We start from the raw sequence: 19,274 nt of genomic DNA, 5'->3' as shown, positions 1-19,274 counted from the left end.
CCACACCCTCTTTTCTACCTGGGTGGCCCCGTCACCAGAGTGTCTTGCCACCAAGCCAATAAACAAGATACTTGCACCCACGTGGAGAAGAGTGCCTCTGGTCTGTTACTTTCGTCTATGCGGGTCCGTGTGGGCTAGTCGGATTTGGACTCATACAGGGCCCAGGAAAACCACGGAATACTGCAGGACGCCACAATCTGCTCCACATTCCTCACAAGAGGATGTCTAATCCTCTGGTGCTGGCTCAGGCCTACCTTGGTCGTAAACCCACGCTGGCATACCTCACAGGCCCACTCGCCAGTGGGAGCCACACATACCTCCGCTTTGCAGCGTGGGACGTGGCAGGAGATGCTGTGGTATTTAAGATTTTGTTTACCACATTTCGAGCATCTGAAGATGACTTTCTTCTGCCCGTGCGCCCTCTTAAGATGGTCAATCAGCCCTGACATCCTAGTGAACCGGGTATCACAGTGCGCACAAGCTGGTTTTTCATCCGGGATGGACAAGACAGGTGTTCGACTCTTTGCACCGTCACCACTGGGCCCGGGAAGAGCTTCGGGTGTTTTTGGCCCTTTTGTGCCTCTAGCTGTGTACTCATCATCCTGGGCAGCCCCAACAGGGGAGATCTCATAGGGCTCAGGAAACTGTGCCAAGCCCTCCCATCCAACTCCTTGGTGTAACCTTTCCTCTGTCACCATTGTGGAGTTAACAAACTCCAAACACACCAGATCGAGTCCCTCTTCCCTGGGCAGAGGGGGTATAGATGGAACAACGGCATCTTTGACTGTGGTAGATAGGGACAGGCGAACGGAAGATCACGCGATGTGACGGAAAGCGGCAGGATTCCTTTTCCCTTAATCCCCTGAGATAAGAGATCACCCTAGGAATGTAACTAGGAATGTAGCCCCCCTAACGCTAGTAACTTTCCACTCCTTACTAACCATAGATAGTACTGCAGACCCCCTCTGACGTAGTGAAGCTCCCTAGACTATAAAACCCTACGAGATGAGACAATAAAGGCCTTTTGACCGTCCACCACATTGGTGTCTGCGTCCGTCATTGGCCCGAGTGACCCTGGTGAGTTTGGGTCGCCGTGCTGTCCCTTGAAACCAGGTCGCCTTGCCTTATAGCAGAAGGCAACATTTGACCCACAGATCTGATGGGTCAGTTTGAGTGGCAGTAGATATGTACCGCAAAGCCAAAGACTGCACCATCTTGTCAAATCCGGTTAACAAATTAAGAGACACGTCCAAGTGAAAGTGGAATTAGTTAGCAGTCGGCCCTCTCCCGAGCTAACAACTCTGTCCAACAATGGCCCGTGGACAAGGCTCTGTGCAATAGCAAAAAACTGTGCCAACTTTTTCTTTCAGTGGTTTTGTGAAACTATCGCTGGGTGGCGAGGTCAACGACAGGGCGGGCAGGTGTTCTCCTGGTCCCCACTTTCCCTCATGGTCGACCTCCTTGTTCTCCACCTTGTCCAACATGCTGGGGGAGAGACGTCCCTGGAGCTTTCTATTTTTCTTTCCTCGATTTTTGGAGACGCCTGCGACAGCGGCTGCTCTGCAGCCGCGTGGCCATGTGGGAAAGTGGATGCCACCGCCTGCTCCGGTGGCGGTGGTGGTGCGGTCGCCTGGGCTTGCGGAGCCCCCGCCTCGGGAGGCATTCCTGGCACTGCTTGTGCCTGCACGGGATCGGGCTGTTGCGGGGCCACAAGGTAAGGGGGTGGAAGATTTTCCAACAGTTCCCATTCCCTCCCCTCTTTTGCCGTGCGCCGGAGAGCTCGCACTGGGTGTAGACCTGAGCAAGCATGCCTCCACATGTCGGCGTACTCGATTTCCTCAGGATCCTGTGGGCTGCAACCGGCCACGTGGTCAAACAAAGACTCACAAGTCCAGGTTTCGAACGTGCCGAATATCGGCCAGACCACAAATTTTCCAATCTCCCTCCCTCCCCATTTTTCCATGCAAAAATGGATCATTTTCTCCTTGGACTTCCCCACCCTCTGCTGGTTCTCATCCCAGTGTTCCAGCATCCACCCCAGGGAACTATCTCTGGGGATTTCTGATAGAATCCTTTCAGGGGCCTGAGAGGGTTTCTCCTGAGTTTTCATCTGGTGTCTGCTCTTTCCCAACACCATTTTCTCAAGGAAAGTTAGGATTTTTCTTACTTTCTCTCATTTCGCCGGGACATCCGTCTCGAGTCCCGTCTTTCTCTCCGATGTCGGATTTTCCGGCTCAGGAAAAGCCTCCAGCCTGACCAAGTCGAACAGCGAACTGCTCTGCCGACTTTTGGGCTGTTTTCCTTACCTGTTTCCTCCGGTTTCAGAAGGTGGATGGGTTCCTGGAATTTTCCAGGCTCGTCTCTCCCCTCCTGATCCCAAACGTGACCGGTTTTCCCCCTAGACTCTCCCTGAGCCCTGTGTCTCATGTGTTTCGAACAAAAACCTTGCACTTCCCCCTTGACTGACCACATCCCTCGCGGGATGTTGAAACTGCAGCCTTGGGGTCTGCACTCGCCTTGTGATAATGTCACGTCTCACACACGCATCCGATCACGCTCCACCCAACTACACAATACTTACGGTTCTTTTTCTTGCGTGGATCTCTTCGTGCATGTTGAATTTTACCGATGAAAAAAACCTCAGGTCTCGGAAATCTCTCTAGATCTTTCCGAGCTTTGCCAAGAATTGGGTCCTCTGTCTCCCTCTGCTGTTGTTCTGCTTGCAGCACGCGGCTCCCATTACGTTCTGTGTCTCTGGTTGCGGCTCTTTTGTGCATCTGATTAGTTTTGGAATCCAATTCCCACTTGGGTCACTAAAATCAGCAGGGTACCCCCCGGGTGGAAAAAGGGGTTCCCGAACACCAGTATCAGATCACTTCAGGGTCACCAAATTGTTATAAATTATCAAATCGACAGCCAAATTTATAATAAAATTTAACAAAGATTTATTAGATCATTAACAAAAATAGAATTTTGAAAAACCACCACAGCCAAGGCAGCATCAACCCCGGGTGTCGGCGCTGGATGAACCGAGATCCGACCAACAAAGTGTCAGCGTCTCTCCAGTGGTTCACCCCGACTGCTTCATGCAGCTAGCTTATATACAGTTTATTCTGCCTCAAGGCAGAAATGACCAAATGTTCCTTTGTGTCCATTCACATGAAGAACTGGGACCATACAGACATAAAAGGTAGTCCAGATGTCTGGATGGTTGTCTGAACACTTCAAGAGCCTGCATTCACATGTAGCAGAGTGGCTCGGGTGCTTGAGTTTGGTAGATGCAATCTTCCCAGGTGCAAGTCCTCATGAGTGGCTTAGACATTCCAGGGAAGTCAGCAATCATGGCCCGGGAAGGTTTCATTCATACGTTAACAGACTTGATATTACCTTAACATTGTCCAGGAACTAATTGAATAGAAATAAGACTCTGCTCCCAGCCGAGGTGGTCAAAGACATAACTTGGATTTTACAATATTTTATACACATATATAGCATGAATTATCTCTACTATATACTACAATCCCTCCCCATTTTTTTCACCAATTTAATTCATGCTCACAAATTGTTAAATTTTTAATTTCCTACCTCTACCCATCACCATTAAGGGTTCCTCACAAATGGAGTACTCCTTTACACTACTCGGTACTCACCTTGTGTGATGCCCTGATATATCACATTATTCATTTCTACAGTTGTCTGTTTCTCGAATTTTGCCAATGCCTCTGCAGCATTGCCGGCCTACTTTCCTTCTCCCAACCGCATGATCTTGGATGCGTTGTCTCCGGAAGTTCCCTCAGAATCTACAGGAATTATTGCAATCTGCATCCCCTGGACCACAGAGTGGATCAGTCTGATAAAGCATGGAATCAGACAAGGGAGGAATAGGATTCCGGCTACTGAACAGAGCACAAGAAACATCACTTTGTTCCACCATGCCCCATCAAATAGTTTGTCCCACCATGAAGACTGTAAAATGGAATTCCACTTTTGGACCGGGTCACGGGCCACCTTTTTGATTTCGGCCAGCAAACCCCTTATGGTCTCTCCATAATCATTGATCTCAATACAACATTCTGACTCATTGAATTTTCCACACACTCCCCCTTCCTCAGCCAGCAAATAGTCTAGAGCTATTCGATTCTGGTACACAATAGCCCATACCTGGGTGTGCTGCCAACTTAGTAAATCCAGGGCTTCGGAGGTGTGATTTGAAACAATTTCCATAACTGCTTGCAGCCTAATCAGTCTGTTCAGTAGATAAATCAGAGTCCTATACCCGTGACTTCCATCCTGAGCCCACGTGGCCAGCCCATAATAATCAATTATTCATTCCGCTGGCCACTCTTCCTCTCCCCAAGCTTGTTTACCACTTATCACCAGTATTATCTTTTTCAGACTCCTCTTCTCCCTTCTCAGGGTCTCGTATAACGGAGCCCCTAACAGATTACTTTTTGTCCTCGGGACAGTAAAGAAAACTGGTGGGATCATGCCTAAAGTGCATGACCCCTTCCACCTTGAGGGTAATTCACTGTATGCCTTTTTCTCATATATCCAGTAAATTCCATCAGGGGCTTTCCACTTAAGATTTATTTTCCCTGGGTCTCCCCAGTATTCCCTTATACTCTCCAAGGATTGGAAAGGATTGGCTCCTGGATTTTTGACCCAGCACAATCCTATTCTTTTGTTCTATTCACAATTTGTATTGTTTTTTTCGGCTCCAATACCTCAAAGGAGGGGCTGGGTGCCAGGCTCTGCTTTTCATGTCTGAGTTCACCGTCAGGGTAGATGCACACAGAGTGTATCCCACCATTTCGGTGTACTCTCTTCCCTCCTGACTGACACAGATTGTGCTAATCACTCTTTGATCTAAAATCCACCCCTCGGGTCTCTGCGCCAGTTTTGAGACCCTTGGATTGTCCCATTTCAAGAGCTGTTCTGGAGCCTAACCTTCCCCTTTCCAAGGCCATTTTTCTGCAGATTTCAGCCTCCCACAAATTCAACAATTTGACAAACTCAAATCTGTTGCGATTTCTTGCATCAAATCAATGAACAGGTTTTTGTCTGGGGAAGGTAATTCCCCATCAACACATTGTCTTTCCAGTATTTCATACTGTTCACCCAATGTTTTCAATCGTTCATGTTCAACTCTCTGTCTTCTCGATTCTGACTCCCTTCGTTTCAGCTCCTGAGTTATCTCTCTCATCCTCCCCTCAGGATCCTCATTATTTTTATTTTTTGCAAAACAAACCACCCTATCATATTGTAGGCACAACCTGTCATCGCTTGCCGGTGCCAGGTCCAATATGATCGGGTCCTTGTTCAGGGCAATCTTACTGTCAAATTTCATATTCTTCGCCATCCAGTACATTTTCTCATTCATCATGCATATTTCCAGCCTTACGTTATCATAACACAGTGGGTTCACCTGGTGACATGCAATGAAAATAGATTCTGTCTTCCCCCCGACCCACATGGTTCGGTTACACTGGTTACAAATGGGGATTGACATCAGTTCCATGCTTCGTTTCCTCATTTGGTGCTTGTGATCATTTCACTGTCCGTTCCTTAACCCAGCCTCGGGATTGATACACCAAGTCCCGATTTCCAATTCACATAATTTCACCCGAGTGCCATTTCTCCAACAGTACCTGCCAGTTCCTCCGAGACATTCCTCGGGGGCTTGGTATGCCGAGTGTCCCCAGTCCCCTGCGACTGGGACCACCTGAGTGCACTTTTCGCACTCATCTGTGGAGCTCTCGCTTCCGCCTTTCTTGGGGACCTCAGTGCGCAGACTCTGCGTCCCGCCCATGACTAGGCTCAGGCCAATCAGGATTCCCACTAGGCGTACTCCTCTGCCTTTGCCTCCGCCCCCTGGGGTGCCACCAGCGGCGAGGAAGACCATCTTCGCGGCAGCAGGAGTACTCTTCAGGGAAGACGCCCTCGGACTTAGCCGCATACCTCCTCTTAAAGGCGCCCCACCGTGACACCCTGATTGCATCAGAACTGCACAGGTCCCTGATGGATTTCCAGCGCTCCACATCTAAGATTTCTGCTTGAGATCTAAGCTTCCCATGCACCCCATTTTGAAAAATACGAAACCACTCCTGAGAATCTAATTCAATGATACTCAAATTGGTGGCTAAGGTCAGGATACAGTCAGTCAATTCAAGCTCCTCCTCTAAACACTGGGTACACCGTCCCTTTGGCCTCTGTCCCCTTCTGCAGTGAACAACAAAAGCCCCCTGACAATATTCACACTTAAGGTGTACAGACGGATAGCATACACAATCTGACAGTATACAACTTATCCGCTCGCTGTTGGTCATTTACGAGGACGTTGGAGTTGGATCTTCAAGTCACCGGGGGAAGAAGTGACCCTCCAGTCAGGTGCTTCCTCCTGCTGCTTGGCTTTCTTCACCCTAGACGCATGTGTCCAGCCTTTTTCCTCTGTCCAAATGGCTGTGTCTGTTGTCAGGAGCACAAGAAAAGGACCTTCCCAGTGAAGAGAGAGCGGTGCGTCTTTCCACACTTTTACAAACACCTTGTCCCCAGGCTGAAATTTGTGAATAGTGAACCCCAGAAGAGCACTCTGTGTCACTATTCCCTGTTTTCGAAATTCCTCTAAGTTTCTGTTGATGGCAACCAGGTATGGTTGGATCTCAAATCTGTGGTGTCCCACCGGCATTCCATGCTTGTATGGCATCCTATACAGCATTTCGAACGGTGAGAGCCCCGTCTCTGAATGAGGCATGGTTCGGATATTAAGCAAAGCCAAGGGCAGACACTTCAACCAGGACATCTTTGTCTCCAAAATCAATTTTGATAACTGTGCCTTCAAAGTCTGATTCATCCTTTCCACTTGTCCTGAACTCGGGGGGTGCCACAGAGTGTGGTACTCCCACTGAATGCCCAAAGCATCAGCCATTTGATTTATAACTTTTGATGTAAAATGTGTCCCCTAATCTGAATCAATGTAATTCACTACCCCATATTGGGCTACAATTTCCTCTAACAATTTTCTGGCCACCGTCTGCGCCGTTGCTCGAGAGCTGGGGAAGGCTTCTACCCAATGAGTCAATTTATCTACAATCACCAATACAAAATTGAACTTTCTCACTTTTGGCAATTCAGTAAAATCAACTTGAATTCTTTCAAATGGTTGGTACGCAATGGGGCGACTCCCCAGGGCAGCCTTCCTGGCTCTTGATTTGGTCATCTTTTGACAAATCAAACACCCTTGTACCTCCTGTTTTGCCAATTCATAAATTCCCTTGCACACGAAAAATTTTAGAAATTGCTCTGCCAGGGCTTGTGCCCCCCAGTGTATGTTTTCTGGTACAACCTTTGCACAATCCTCCGAGTAAATCCTCTGGAAACTAATTCCCTCCCATCAGGTAGCCTCCACTTACCTTCTTTCAATTCACCTCCAATCTTTTCATAGCATTCAATTTCCTTTGGGGAGGGCTGAGGGGAATCCTCAGGGTTTTCTTCTCTTTCAATCTCTGGGGTACTTACCACCCTAAGTGCCGCAGTTTTGGCCTCCTGATCCGCCAGATTGTTCCCTCTGGCGGATCAGGAGGCCAAAACTGGTTCGAAACTGAATTCCTGTCTGATGCCCTTTCACATGGACCACCGCAATTTCTTCTGGCCCTCTCAGTGCTTCCAGGATTTGTCGGATCAATTCCCCATGCATTAGTTCATTTCCCCTTGTATTGATCAGCCCTCTCTCTTCCCAAATCTTTCCAAATGTATGAACCACCCCGAAGGCATACCTCCAATCAGTGAAAATTGTTCCCTTTTTCCCCTTTCAGTCTTTTCAATGCCCTCAAAACCGCATACAATTCGCATGCTTGTGCCGACCAGCTTGCATTCAGGGGACCTGCCTCTATCACTTTCCCTGTCAACCCATCCACAACCGCGTATCCTGATTTTCTTTTCCCTTCAACCACTCTGCTTGACCCGTCCACAAAGCATTTTTCCCCTTCATCTAGTTCTTCTTCTTCTAAATCCTCCCTGATCTTGGTTTGCAGCTCGACTGTTTCCACGCAGTCACGAACTAGTGTCTCCGCCGCTTCCCCAAACAGAAACTGTGCAGGGTTCTGCGCAGTCGTTGTTCTCAATTCCAAATCCTGTGAATGAATCAAAGTGGCCTCATACTTCAGCAACCTTCCATCTGTGAGCCACTTGTCTGCTTTCTGTTGTAGTATGCCCCGCGCATTGCGCAGTGCAAATACTACCAGGGGTGCTCCAAAAGTCACCTTTTTCACTTCCTCCACTAGCAAAGCCTCAGCTACAATAGCCTGCAAACACATGGGCCAGCCCCTGCTGACCGGGTCCAAAAGCCGGGACAAGTACCCTACAGGCTTCCTGATCCCCGCCCAGTCTTGCGTCAGCACCCCATGTGCTGTGAGGTTGCTAGCACACACAAACAACTGAAAAGGTTTCCTGACATCAGGGAGGCTCAACGCTGGCGCTGCCATGTGCGCCTCCTTGACCCCCTTAAACTCTTCTTCATCCTTTTGTGTCCATTTGATCCTGTCTGTGGTGAGCTTCCCACAGAGAAACTTCTCCTTGTCACTATAACTTTCAATCCACTGCCAACAATACCTCAACAATCCCAAAAGCTGCCGGACCTCCCTTTTTTGTTTGCGGGGGTGGTAAGGCAATAATTCCTGACACCCTCTCTGGATCCAATTTCTTTTTTCCCTTTGTTAACCAATGTCCCAGATATCTGACCTCCGGTTCTGTGAACTGCAATTTCGATTTTGAAACTTTCAATCCCTTTTCCCCCCAAAAAATTCAAAAGCCCAGTTGTGTTTGTCCTTACCTCCTCCTCCCCTTTCCCTACAACCAGCAAGTCATCTACGTATTGTAGAAGCTTTGTTCCTTCCAGTGGGTACAAACTCACTCAAAACCTGCTCAAGTGCCTGTCCAAATAAATTTGGAGAATCCACGAAGCCCTGAGGCAACGAAGTCCACCTGAGCTGCTGCTTCCTATTCGTCTCGGGATCTTCCCATTGGAATGTGAAATAATTGTGACTGCCCTCATCCAGAGGACACGTCCAGAAAGCATCCTTTAAATCAATCACACTGTACCACGTATCTTCAGGGGAGAGATTGTTTAACAAAGTGTAAGGATTCGACAGTGGGAAACAGAGTCTTAGTTCTCTGATTCAGAGCCCGTAAATCTTGCACAAGCCTAAAGCTGCCGTCCGGTTTTCTCACTGCCAAAATTGGGGTATTGTGTCTTGACATGCAAGGTTCTAATGTTCCCTTCTTTATTAATTCATCAATCACTGGTTTCAAACCCCTCCTCCCTTCCATGGAGAGGGGGTATTGTTTGACCCTCACAGGGTCTTCGGGTCTTTCAATTTCCACCCAAATCGGTTCTATGTCCAACCTCCCAGCTTCTCCCAGGACTTACCACACCCTCGGGTCTATTTTCTCCTCATCAGGGGCAGTGAGGCTGTAAAGTCTCACTTTGAGCTGAGTTTTCTCCATCGCTAGCCCAACCCCCAAAGCAACCATCATGTCCCGCCCCAACAAGTTAAAATCTGCACCTTTAGCTACTAAAATGTTACCAATGTGTCTTCTGTTTCCCGTGCTTATTTCAATGTTTTTTATGATTGGGACCTCAAAAGGGTCCCCTTTTGCTGCTGTCACCACCATGGAATCATCGCTTAAAGAGCATCCCTTCAGTATTTTTAACACCGTCGTGTAGGCGGACTGGGGGTTAGCACGATGGGGACAGACGGAGACGAGAGATCTCTGAAGCCAAGTCGTGGAACTTGCAGTTTATTGCGAAGGGCGTGGGTACAGGGCCCTGCTGGGAGCTGCCAGCTGCAGCTCGGAGCAGGCCTGAGAGAAGAGAGAAAATGAGAGGGTAATAACGTAAAAGGCAAGAGCTAAGAGCACAGAAAAGTGAGAGCAAGAGTAAGAGTAAGGGCGCAAGAGTAAAAGCAAGAGCAAGAGAACAAGAGCAAAAGCAAGAGCATAAGACAGCGAAGTTCCCATTACAATACAATATATCATCTTCTGTGTTGAATATTCTGATTCTCACTAACCAATCTAGTACAACATACAAATCCTATAGCATTTACATACAGCCTATAAGAATCACTACATTACCATATTGTGCTACATTTTAAACCCTAAAAACTACTCTTCAGACCCCTTCTGCCAAGCTGGCAGGGTCTGCTCTGACCCTTGGACCTGCCTGCTTGCAGAGGGTATTGTTTCATCAAAAGGGGATTACCTTCAGCCGGCCACAGCATTGTTTTCCTGTTGTTCAGTAACTAAGGGATGTCAAAGCTTGCTTTCATTTCAATCTCGCTTATAGTTTCTATATTCTCAAAATCTTTTGCCAGGCAATCATATTTGTAAGGCTTTCCTCTTTCATCTTCCCCAACACCGTCGTCCACTCTGCTCCTGAATCCACCATAAACTGTAATTCTTCTTTGTAGGGTCCCACTTTTAATTTTATCAAGGGCTCCCTAGATGTTCTGGGACCCAAATTGAAAAGCCCCTGACACCTCTAATCTTCCTGGAACATTGCCTGATCCTTGGCTCTCTTGGGGCAATTTCATTCAATATGCTCCTTTTGTTTGCAGTAGTAACATTCAAACTCATGCTTTTGCTCCCCGGAATCTTTGTCCTGAGCCTGAGATGGACCTGTCTTCTTTGTCGATGCCTTTTTCACCGCATCTTTTTCCTGTTCCTGTTTCTGAGCCTTTCTCACCGCTGCCACCAGGACTTTAGCCTGTATTTTCTGCCTTTCCTCATCCCGGCCCATGGAAACTTTCTGAGCTTCACGCAACAATTCCTGCAACTCTTGTTCCTGCCAACCATCTGTTTTCTCTAACTTCTTCCAAATATCTTCCCAAGATTTTGCCACAAATTGAGTTTTCAACAACACCATCCCCACCAGGGAATCAGGGTCCTCCCCTGAATACATCCTCAAACCCTTCCGGAGTCTCTCCAACCACTCCGTGATTGTTTCATCCTTCCCTTGGCATTCCCTGAGCACTTTGCTCATGTTCTGCCCCTTCGGTACCGCCTTCCTGATACCTTGAATCACCATATTTCTCAGATTTATCTCACCCCTTTTCTGTCTGGGCTTCCCAAGACGGCTTTTGGTTCGGCCACCGCTCCTCCCTGGACCCCTCGTTTGGGTTCCCCTTTTCCCAATCCCTGATCGCAGCTGACCGGATCATGTCTCTCTCCTCGTTAATAAATAACAACCTGAGGATCGCTTGGAGATGCTCGTAAGTGTAAATGCTTGTTCCCAAAAATTCATCCAACCTCTCTGCTACTCTGAATGGGTCATCTATCAGCTTTCCCATCTCCTTTTTGAACGCCCTTACATCACTGATGTCAATCGGGGTGTGGACATATCCAATCACCCCTGGGGCCGTCGGTACCTCCCGTAAGGGATAGAGATACCAAGTTTTTCCTCCTCATCCCCACTTTCCCCCGCGGTCGACCTCCTCGTTCTCCTCCTAGTTCGGCGTGCTGGGGGAGAGTCGTCTCTGGGGACACCCGCCCCCTTCTCCTCGACCTTCGGGGATACTTGTGGCTGCGGCTGCTCTGCAGCTGCGTGGCCATGTGGGGGAGCGGATGCTGCCACTTGTTCTGGTGGTGGTGGTGATGCAATCGCCTGGACTTGCGGCACCTCCACTTCAGGAGGCATTCCTGGCGCCACTTGTGCCAGCACGGGACCTGGCTGCTGTGGAGCCACAAGGTAAGGTGGTGGAATATTTTCCAATGGTTCTCACTTCCTCCCTGCTTTCGCCGCACGCCAGGAGGCTCTCACTGGGTACAGACTCAGGCGAGCATGCCTCCACGTGTCTGCATACTCGATTTCCTCCGGGTCCTGCGGACTGCGACCGTTCACGTGGTCAAAGACTCACAGGTCCAACTTTCAAATGTGCCGAATATTGGCCAAACCACGTACTGTCCGATTTCCCTCCCTCCCCATTTCTCCATACTAAAATGAATCATTTTTTCCTTGGATTTTCTTCACCTTTGTGGATTCTCATCCCAGTGTTCCAGCATCCACCCCAGAGGGCTGTCTTGGGGTATTTCTGGTAACACTCTCCCGGGGACTTGAGGGATTTTCTCCTGAGTTTTCTTGTGTCCCTTGCTTTTTCCCAACCCCATTTTCTCAAAGAAGGTTACGAATTTCCTTACCTTTTGTTGTCTTCCTGGGACTTTCGTCTCGAGTCCCAATCCTTTCTCCAATGTCGGGTTTCCCGGCTCACGAAAAGTCTCCAGCCTGACCAAGTCGGACAGTTGACCACCCTGTCGACTTGTAGGTAGACTTTCTCACCTGTTTCTCTGGTTTCAGAAGGCGTGTAAGTTTCTGGACCTTTCCAGGCTCGCTTATCCCCTTCCGATCCCAAACATGACCGGTTTCCCCCTGAGTCTTCCCAAGCCCCAGGTGTCATGTGTTTCGAACCAGAACCTCTTGCTTCCCCCTTGACTGGCTTCTTCCATCTCTCTAGATCTTTCTGAGTCGAGAATGGGCCCTTATCTCCCTTGGCTGTGGCTCTGTTAGCACGCGGCTCCAATCATTGCCCGCGGCTCCGGTTTGTGGGGTTTTTTTTTTTTTTTTTTTTATCTGGTTGGTTCCAAAATCCAATTCCGGTCCAGGCCGCTAAAACCAGCGGGGCACCCCCCGGGCAGGAAAAGGGGTTCCTGAACCCCAATATCAGATCACGTTGGGCCGTCACAAATTTGTTATAAATGATCAAATCGGCAGCCAAATTTATAAAAAAGAATTTTATAAATTTATTAGATCGACAACCAAAAAAAATAGAATATTATAAAACGGCCACAGCCAAGACAGCGTCAACCCCGGACTTTGACGCTGGGTGAACTTAGGTCGAGCCGATGTAGTGTCACTCTCCCCAGAGTGTCACACCAACTGCTCCAGGTAGCCAGCTTATATACAGTTTATTCTGCCTGGAGCAGAAATGACCTAAGATTTCTGTAAGTTCCTACATATGTATAACGGGAACTGTACAGATGCAGTCCCGTACAAAAGTCAGTCCATAGGCTTGGATGGCTGTCTGGGCTCCTTGGAATTGTCTTCCTTTCAGCTGTAGCCAGGACATCGCTGCTTTTCGATGTAATCTCTCCCAGGTGTTGTTCGGTGAATGCTCTGGACATTCTTGGGAAATGGTCGCTGATCACCCAGGAAAGACTCATTCACTCATTAATGGTCATGATTTTATCTGGGCGAGTCCGGGAAATCTTTTGGAAATGAAAAGCCCTGCTTCTGGCCATGGGGGTCTGATGCATGGTTGGATCTTTATAATTTTCATACAATTTCCAAAGCATGAATTATCTACATCATATACTACACTGCTGTGCCCAAGGAGATCAGAGAGATCTGTGCAAAGCAAGAGCATTGGCTGTAACTCAGGGGAGGGTGAGGGGAGGTGCTCTGTCCCATCTGTCTCACTCCATCTGTCCCCAGCTGCCCTTTCTGAGATCGAGGGCAATCCCTTTGTTCCCCTGAAAATCAGCCTGACACTGATAGTGGGGCCCTGGAAAAATGTTAAGATAAAACTCTGAAATGTTAAGCTTTGCATTTCACCTGCGTAAGTAGTATGATAAATTATATAATTGTTAGATGTGATGATTGTTTAGTAATTAAAATTAATTATTGTATAATCATAAGAAGAACCATGAGAAACTGTATGTTCCTAATCTAAGGAGGTTATGCTTGGCTGAAATCTATGCATACAATAGAACAATATAAGTTTAATAATTAACATGAAAGTTATATAATGGTAGAATATAAAAACATGTTCATCCCGAACCCATGTCGGAGTCAGATTTGGGTTTGTACTCCTGACACCCAGAGCTCTTCTATAAAAGCACCTGCATATAATCATTTTCCGTGATTATGTGTTCCTGAACGCTAACAACACAGCTGAGAGCAGAGCAAACTGGCTCAGCTTTTCTCAGAGTCTCAGCTGCACATTGGCCAAGGACACTCCTGTCCCCCAGTGTCACCTGGAGGCAGCTCACAGCTTGGATGGCATCCTGAGGACACACCAAGGGTCCTGTCCATGGCACTGCTTGAAGAGAGTTGGCTCATTGCCAGCCTCCCAGCCTGCCCTGCCCAGAGCTCCCTGAGCGCAGGGAGCTGGGACACCCCATTGCTGTGCTCAGCCTGCACAGGAGGAGCCCAAGGGCTGGGCCTGACCCTGCTGCTGGAACTGCCATTCCAGAGACCCTCAGCAATGCAAGGAGCACCTGGGCAAGGCAAGGAGAGACAGCCAGGCCTGAAGAAAAGCCTTTCCCTGCCCAGCCCTGCCCAGCCCCTGCCAGGCAGCAGCAGGGCAGGACAGTGGCCCTCAGGCTCTGGTCAGCAGGGAATGGGCACATGGCCGGAGAGATGCTCTTCATCTCTGGAGCTGTTCTGCTGGCCAAGGAGGGACTCGGGGCCCCAAGCCCCCGGGCTGAGGGCTGTGCTGGCTTGGAGGGGACACAAGAGCTGTGCTGCTGAGGGCAGTGTCTGCCCTGCAGGGCAGGCCTGGCAGGTGCCACATCTGCTGTTATGAGTAAAAAAAGAGTTACCCCTTTTTTTAAGAAAAGGGTTGCAGAGTTTAAAGTTAAACTGGGAACTGATCGCTGCCCAAGAGTTCTTTTGTTGGTTAAATGTTGTAATCACCTGTTGAGTATCGTCATTAACCCTCTATTGTGGAGAATTCTTTTTTTCAGTACCACCCTTGCCTGCTGCCAAGAGGATAACAACCCCCCAGGATGGTGGGAAGGGAGGGGGAATCTCAGGAGACATGCAAATTTATCTCAAAACCCAGACTGCAATGGGACGGGACCCCCACCAAATCCCGGAAAATACCCCAAAAGAGACGAGCCAAAGCAGAATTGAGAGGTCAAGGTGGTGTTTGGACAGCAGAGGCGAGGTCTGAAGCCGGCAGAGACGCTGAAAACCTCGGTCGCCCCTCGCCCCGGTTACAAGAAAAGTCAGTCAGGTCCACGACTCCTGAACCGGCAAACTAAACCGAATCCGGGGTATACCCCCATTGCCCTCGTGAGGACAGGACTCCTGGCTGTACCCCCTAGGGGACAGAGCTGCACATTCCGCCTTTTCCGAGCCACTGCTGGGAGCAGTGGCAGGGAACTGTGGACCTGTCAAACCCTCCCCCCATCCTGAGCTGATCGCTTAATAAAGACATTAAAAAGGAGAAAGATCTCCTGCTCTGCCTATTCCATCTGCCCTGCAGCAGGGCTTCCCTCAGCACTGCCTCCCTCCCTCCCTGCCCACCACTCTGCTGCTGGAGCTGTGCCAGCCCAAGCTGCTCCTGTGGCCCCAGGCTCCTTCCCTGCCAGAGCTGCCAGAGCCCAGCCCAAGCCCTGGGCCAGCTCTGCCCTGCAGCTGCTTGGCCCTGAAGGGATTAAAGAACAGCTCCCACAGCCGGGGCACCATGGAAGGGCGTAGTATATAATATAGATAATTCATGCTATATGGGAGTATAAAATATTATAAAGATCCGACATCTGCTTCTGACCATCATAAGCCAAAGGCAGAGTATTTTTTTATTCAAAACATTCTCGGACATCATCCAGATAAAATCAGGTTGCCCGGACATCATCCAGATAAAATCAGGTTGCCCGCTGCTCTGGCCAGGAGCCAAGTCTATGCAAATATTTCCCGGACATCGTTCAGATAGCATCGAGTCTGTTAACTTGTGAATGCGACCTTCCTGGGCAATCAGCACCAATTTCCCAGGAATGCCAGGCACTCACCAGAGACTGCACCTGGACAGATTGCATCGAAATCGGTGACATCCCTGTTACATGTTGAAGAAAGTTACCCCGGAAAGCTTAGATGAGCCATTTGGATTTCTGGACTTTTGTATATGTTTGAATCTGTATAGTCCCAGTTATACATATGAAGGGACATACAGTAGTCTGTTGTCATTTCTGCCTCAGGCAGAATAAATGGTATATATGCCAGCTGCGGGAAGCAATCGGGGTGAACCACCACGGAGATGCTGATTCCAGGGTTCACCCAGCGCCGAGACCCGGGGTTGACGCTGTCTTAGCTGTGGGGTTTTTTTTTTTCATAATTCTATTTTTGTTGTCGATCTAATAAATTTTTATGAATTTTTTTTATCCATTTGGCTACCGATCTGATCATTTACAACATTGGCGTTGCCACAGCTTTGGTGTCACAGAGAGGGGAACACTGGGGCTGCCACTACTGTGGTGTCACAGACAGGGGAATGTTGGGGTTGCCACAGCTGCAGTGTCACAGAGAGGGGAATGTTGGGGCTGCTACTACTGTGTCTTCATAGACAGGGGAATGTTGGCTGTGCCACCAATGTGGTTTCAGAGAGATTTGAACATTGGGTAGCCACCACTGTTTTCTCATAAAGAGGGGATTCTCTTGTCTGCCAGTGTGTTGGTGTCACACAGAGGGGAATGTTTGGGGTGCCACCTCTGTGGCGTCACAGAGAGGGGGAATAGGGGTGTCACAGCTGTGTTCTCACAGAGACAGGAACACTGGGGCTGTAACTGCTTTGGTGTCATAGAGAGGAGAACGTTGTGGCTTCCACTATTGTGGTGTCACAGAGAAGGGATTTAGGGCTGCCACAACTGTGATCTCACAAAGAGTGGAAGATCAGGATTGTCACCGATGTCATGTCACAGAGAGGAGAACCCTGGGGATGCCATTGCCATTGTGTCATAGAGAGGGGGACACTGGGGCGGCCGCATCTGTGGAGTCACAGAGTGGAGAACGATGGAATTGCTGTGGTACCTAGGTGAACTGTGTGTTGGGCTTGATTGAATATCTGAGGGTAGCCCAGGGGTAAAGGAAGGCTTGTTTTCAGTGTGCTTAATGTGGAAAAAAAAAGTGTAATGATCATGATATTGTTTGTCACTTTCCTAAATGCAGGGAAAGAGAGAAATGGCTCCAGGCAGGGAATGGATATATGAGGAATGCAGCAGGGACTTCAAGATGAAAATTGGTTTGGAACAACACAAAAGACTGGCAGATGCATTAGTTAGAAATCAGGAAAGGGTTGCTTTTTCCCACCCAAAAGAGACTTCCAACTGATGACCCCACAAAAGATGCTGGACTAAAAAGGAGGAAGAACTACTGATAAGATTGGAGGCTCAGTTTGAGTGGAACAAAAGCATCAATCAACTCATTGCAGGACACAGATCAGAAGCAAGACAGATAAACAAATCAGGGACAAAAGGAGATTGCTGCCCAAGAAACCAGCTGAGGATGCAGATGAGGAACCTGGGATGAGTCATGAAACCAGGAGAGCAGCTGTGGGCCTGAGAACGGACTTGGACAAAGATCTTGGGAGGAGTCAGATGCCTGGCAGACCAGCTGCTGGAAGGAAAACAGATGCCAAGATGAGTCACCACCCTGATAAGGATAACAAACAGCTGGGAAACAGCAACTGCCAGAGGGAGGGGCAGCTGCAGGCCCATTATCTCAGAACCCTCAGGGAATGGCTATCAGCTGGGACAATCAACACCTTCCCTTGGGCATTCAAGCACTTCCTAGATGGCCAGGAGATGCAATCAACAATCAATCAGCACATGAATGCTTCTGATGCCTTGAATCAATCAGCCAGGTAAGAACAGCAAGGAGAGATAAAAGAAAAATGGGGACCTAGGAAAAAGGATCAACAAGACCTTTTAAAAAGTGGAGGAAAAGAAGAGCAGTTAAGAAGAAAAGTCATTATTTTCACTTCCAGGACCTGTTCCATCTAGATAGGGGAAAGCTTGCTAAAATGATCCTGAATGACATAGAGTATTTGTCCTGTGAAATCCCTCTCAGTGAACTTTATTCAGTTTTTAAAGCCAGATGGGAAACACCTGGAATATCTGATAACCTTGGGAACTTCCAAATTAATGAGAAAGTCGACCATAGTGTTTTCAGAGACTTAATTACAGCAAAAGGAATGGAGAAAAATATGCAGGAGATGAGCAAAAACTCAGCTCCCAGTCCGGGATAACTTTAAGAGACATTAAGAAGATGGATCCAGAGTACTCCCGGAGCAGGGAGATCTTCAGCTTATGGTTCCCATCAGGAAAAATCCCGGACATGCTGAGGGATTGCAGGACTGTTTTGATTCCTTAGTCGACCAAACCAGAGTGCCTAAAGGACATTAACAACTGGAGAACCATCCCGATCAGTTCCATCTTGCTAAGACTGTTCTCCAGGATTTTAACAGCCAAACTGACCAAGGCTTGCCCCTCAACCCGAGGCAAAGAGGGTTGAGGGGCAAGAGCATAAGAGCGATGGGATGCTCTGAAAACCTGAAACTCCTGTAAACCATAATTCGGTCAGCAAAAGGAGAACAGAAACCCCTGGGTGTTGTATTTGTGGACATCGCCAAGGCTTTTGCCACTGTAAGCCAGCAGCACATTCTACATGCCCTACAGGAAAGGGAAGTAGATTCCCCCATCAGCAATGTGGTGCACAATATTGTGAAAAATGTTTTTGTGATTTGTGTCAATCAGCAATGGAATCAGCTAATGCTTGTATCTGCTGAGTCGAAAATGGATGCATTCCTTGGGATAGACACAAAGAAGGGTTTTGAAACTTTCTATAGCCCAATAAAGCTTGGAAATAGGGGAAGGATGGTAAAGCAAAGAGATGAGATAGCAAGATGACTGATGCTTAGAATAAAATAGAGGAAGTTGTGGTAAAGCTATGGGGACTGCAATGCGACTAAATGCTTCTGTATAATATAAAGCTTAACAAAATCATGTAGCAGATGCCAGTAAAGGGGCCTCCCTCCAGACGAGCACAAGAAGGACAGGAAAGCAACAAGCACCTGGAAAGATTATGAAATTGCTGATTCCAGCTAATTGATATTTACTAATTTGTACTAACCAAGCACATTGGAAAATGCTTTGTAGGCTTAAAAACAGTCTATATACTTTACTGAATTTGTAAGTGGTGTGTGCTGTGAGTGAGCAGTGACTCCCACGCCATCCAGCACTGCTTGTTCGCCTTCTTCAAATAAAAGGTATAGAAATAAAATTTGCATTGACTACTGAAATTTTATGTATCAGTATGATCCTTGTCACATGCCTGCACTCCCAGTATGGTCCCAGCATAATCCCAGTTACTTTCAATCACTCCCAGTATGGTCCCAGTTGCCTTCAGCTACATCAAGCCAGTCAGTGCCACTATGATGCCGTTTGCTCCCAGCGTGCTCCCAGAGTGGGCCCAGTTGCTCCCAGTCACCCTCAGTCTAGGGATGATGTGC

General features: G+C 48.2%; 1 protein-coding gene and 1 pseudogene across 1 annotated transcript in view; both read left to right on the top strand.

Moving 5' to 3' along the window:
• LOC132334808 (hydrocephalus-inducing protein-like) overlaps window positions 1–19,274 on the top strand; it is a 119,560-nt gene that overhangs the window by 24,436 nt on the left and 75,850 nt on the right. The window lies entirely within an intron of this gene.
• The window catches only part of LOC132335009 (zinc finger protein OZF-like), a 150,578-nt pseudogene continuing 141,045 nt past the window's right edge, over window positions 9,742–19,274 (top strand).

This window comes from Haemorhous mexicanus, chromosome 16, assembly GCF_027477595.1.
Source record: "Haemorhous mexicanus isolate bHaeMex1 chromosome 16, bHaeMex1.pri, whole genome shotgun sequence".
In the NCBI taxonomy this organism is placed as follows: Eukaryota; Metazoa; Chordata; class Aves; order Passeriformes; family Fringillidae; genus Haemorhous; species Haemorhous mexicanus.
Note: the sequence above shows the minus strand (reverse complement) of the source record. Positions and strands in the feature narration are given on the sequence as shown.